This window comes from Camellia sinensis, chromosome 11 (assembly GCF_055761805.1).
Source record: "Camellia sinensis isolate YWXY chromosome 11, ASM5576180v1, whole genome shotgun sequence".
Lineage (NCBI taxonomy): Eukaryota > Viridiplantae > Streptophyta > Magnoliopsida > Ericales > Theaceae > Camellia > Camellia sinensis.
Window position 1 is genome coordinate 29,513,611 of NC_138971.1, and position 4,169 is coordinate 29,517,779.

At 37.3% G+C, this 4,169-nt stretch overlaps 1 pseudogene; it reads left to right on the top strand.

Annotated features, from left to right (window-relative positions):
* Nucleotides 1-523: 523 nt before the first annotated feature.
* LOC114306156 (exocyst complex component EXO84B pseudogene) lies at nt 524-3,319 on the top strand (annotated as a pseudogene).
* Nucleotides 3,320-4,169: the final 850 nt, after the last annotated feature.

Genomic DNA, 4,169 nt, shown 5'->3' on the forward strand with positions numbered 1-4,169 from the left:
GAGGGACCATTTCTTGAAGCTTTTAATTTTAAATGTATAATTTGTTTCTGTTGAGAGGCATAAACTAGGGCTCTAGCCAAGATATCTATAACTAAGAGGAAGAGGTATGAGGACTCCATATCTAAGGCAACATTGGGAATAGATCTTGTGAGATAAGCGACTGCTGATCTTACTCGCATAGTTGAATGCCTAGTTTGATTGAGTTCTCGTAAAATATTTAAAATTTATAATAATATTTGAAATTTATCTTATTGATTGACAAAAAAAACCCTAGATGTAACTCTGAAAATTTTGAACATATAAAAGCATTAATTCATTACAATTTACAAGAATATCTTTATGCTAATTATAGCATATGCCAAACGCAATAGTTCTTAGGTATCATTGACCAAATCAGGAACACATTCCCCATCTAATGAATAAACAATATGATAAAAAGATATAGCATGATTCATTCAAATTGCTTACAAATCAAGAAATTGTCTCACTCACAGGATTCAATCAAACTACTCACAAACTACAAATGTCCAACTTGGATCAATTGGCTAAGGGGTTTAGACCTACTGTGAAGCAATATGCCCAAATTGTATCTTTTTTTAAGGATGAATGCAAGCAAGCACACATTCATTTGTATGCGCACAAGTGAATCCCCAATTTTATGTATGAGGCCCTACTTTATGTTGAAAATGTACATCATTTCCAATAAGAAGCAATTAAATTGAATGTTGGACTTAAAAATCCAAGTGGCAGTGCACTTTTTTTATTGTTAAAATTCACGAGAAAAAACCCAATTCTGGGCAGGAAAAGATTTGTTTATTACATTTTCTTCCCATGTTCTAAGAGTGAAGCATATAAAACAGCATGTGTTTTATAATAATTGCAGTTTCCATTTAGAAATTAAAATATTTTTTACAAACACATTTGAGCAGTTAATAAAACAGGTCTCCCTTATATTTAGTCAAGAATTTTAGCCGATATTTGGATAACAATTGCTTTTGATGTACCATTTTGCAATAGAATTGTGCCTTTGAAGGTGGCTTCATCCAATGTGTCGACACAAGTGGCTGTTAGAGGGTATTCTCTTTTGCCAAGCCATTTATTATCTACATATAAGTACTTTTCCTCTGGGGTTCAGTTGCTCACGCAATCAAATGTTGCATTGGCAACTTTTTCTTATCAACTGAAGCATCTACAAGTCAAGATATTGAGCTGTTGACTATGGTCTTGAGTTCTGGTTGTGTATTTGCTTTCCAAAATGTTGCATTGGCAACATTTGACTGTTATTTTTCTTTTAGTCTGATAACTTCACCGTGTAATTGAATTATATCTACGGATAGAAGCGTGAATGCAAGGGATACTATTTACTATGTCAATCAATACTTTGTGTTGACTATTGAGAGAAACTCTTTGAGTTACCAAGAAATGTATTTATGTATAGTGTGGTCTCTACCAACTTACCATATTGGAAAGATTTATTAATTACTATATTAACACCGGCATTGGCTTACAGGAAATAAGGCAATTATGCTCGTATCTTCTTGATTTGAAGAAAGTTTCAGCTGAGGAAATGCATAAAAGTGTATACTATGCTAACTACACAGCCTTCATACGGCGAGTCCTTTTGCAACAGTTGCTTCGACAATAAAAACAACGCCCAAGAAGTACACATTAATGTGTGTTTGGGAGGGGAAAGATTCAGTACACACCTAACCTTTGGCATAAAGCGTAAAGTGGTGGCCCAAGACTTGAACCCATAACCTCAAGATTATTAGGCCAAGTCTTAACCATTAAACCAATGGTGCTTCGACAATATATAATTATAATTCATCAGTATACCCAAATTATCTACTTCATGCCTTTTCATGACATCATACCAACGCATATTAAGTTATTGACACATTGGACTAAATTTCTGCCACTCATTATAAGGACAACCCTGTGTGTGGATAGCATTTTTTCCCCTCTTTCTTGATTAGCAAAAGCATCTTCTGAAAGCGGCCAAATGGGGATGCATTTTTTTTTTTTTTGGACTGTATTCCCTTTCAAATAGATGGCAATAAAAGTTTATCCACCCTTTTTGTTGATGCATTTTGGTCTATTTTCTTTCTCTGAATTTTCCTACTATACCTGTGCTTTTCCTTTTGAAAGATGATCTCATTTTATTGATATTGATTGGTTATCCAATGCAGCTTGTATTTTAAATCAATTTTTTTTCAACTGCACATCAAAAGAGATCTCAGATTTAGAGGGGGAGCTTTCATCAATCAATAACCTGCTATCTACGCGGGCAACTTTAATTCATGGTCTAGCTGAGGGAGTTCACATTGATTCATTAGCTATCACTGTTCCTAATGGTCCTTCTGCAAATGGACTATCTAACTATGAGAACAAAGAACCTTCAGACCTTAAGAAACAGTTAAAAGAGTTCCCTGATTTACTTAATGTTTTGTTAGCCGAGAGGAGGGTGGATGAAGCTTTGGAAACCCTTGATGAAGGAGAACACGTAGTTTCTGAAGCAAAAGAAAAGAAAACATTAAGTCCAGCTGTACTATTGTCACTGCAGACTACTATTACTGAACATAGGCAAAAATTAGCTGATCAGCTTGCTGAAGTTGCTTGCCAACCTTCTACACGTGGCAGTGAGCTTCGTGCAGCTATTTCAGCTCTTAAAAAGCTTGGAGATGGCCCTCATGCGCATAGTTTGCTGCTCAATGCACATTACCATAGATATCAGTATAACATGCAAAGCCTTCGTCCATCAAGCACCTCATATGGAGGAGCATATACTGCCGCCCTCTCACAGCTAGTGTTCTCGGCTATTGCTCAAGCTGCCAGTGATTCTTTGGCTATCTTTGGAAAGGAGACAGCCTACACTTCAGAGCTTGTGATGTGGGCTACAAAGCAAACTGATGCTTATGCACTCCTGGTTAAAAGACATGCATTAGCTTCATCCGCTGCTGCTGGACGTTTAAGGGCTGCGGCAGAGTGTGTGCAAATAGCTTTAGGTCATTGTTCCCTGTTGGAAGCTCGTGGCTTGGCACTTTGTCCTGTGCTGTTGAGACCCTTTAGACCTAGCGTTGAACACGCACTAGAAGCTAATTTAAAAAGTATTGAAGAGAGTACTGCTGCCCTGGCCGCTGCTGATGATTGGGAACTTACATACCCTCCAACTGCTATGCGGCAATCTGGCAGATCTTCAAGTGCATTGCTTGGTAGTACAACAGCATATCAGCATAAACTTTCTAGTAGTGCTCATCTGTTCAATCTAATGGTTCAGGTGAACAATTTATTTTTTTCACTTAATTTGCAAATCCAGTAAAGGGAAAGACGTCCCCCCACCCCATGAAAAAATATCGAGTGTAATAAAGGTGATACCATCTTATGTGGTCACCGGTCAGTAAAAAGTCACAAATAGATTAGATGGACAGATCTTGTCTCCCATTAACCCAACGACATTGTGGTCCTTACCGCAAAGTGAGATTACTCATTGGATGGTGATACCACAACATAGTCTCACTGTTACATCCAATATTTACTCCCACCCCACCCCCAAAAGGGTGAGCATGCCATATGGAACTCCACTTTCCACCATTTGATCTAGAAAAATGAATATAAGCCCTTGAATCATATCCACTTTGGTTCATAACCACCACCGCTTGTGTCAAACCATGACCACTTTGGGTTATAATTAACCAAAACCACCACTACACCTCATGACCAACATCAATTTTGCTTTGTAACCAAACACCGCCTAGCCTCATAACCAAGGCAGGCCTAATTTTGACCACCACTTCAAGTCATAATCAATACCACTTTGAAGTCATAGTACACACCTTTTAAGGCTGTGTACCTAGAATTGGCTTCCACTAAGCGTATCACGTGGACCATTTTTTTCCATCTATTAATTTCTTAGTTGTGCTTTGTTCCTTCTTCTTTTCTTTTCTTTTTTTTTTCTTTTTTTTTTTCCCTTTGCTTCTTGTGCGTCATGCATCATTTAGTTAAAACTTGTTTAGCTAAACAACTAGTTTTCCAAGCAACACAGCCACTTCTAGAAAGAAAGATCCATCCGTCCTATCCGATTTAGATTTTGATATCTAAAAAAGAATGAGGATAGAAATTATGAGATGGGGGCTTTGACTGAAGAGATAGAGAAGAAGTAGAACTTGTAG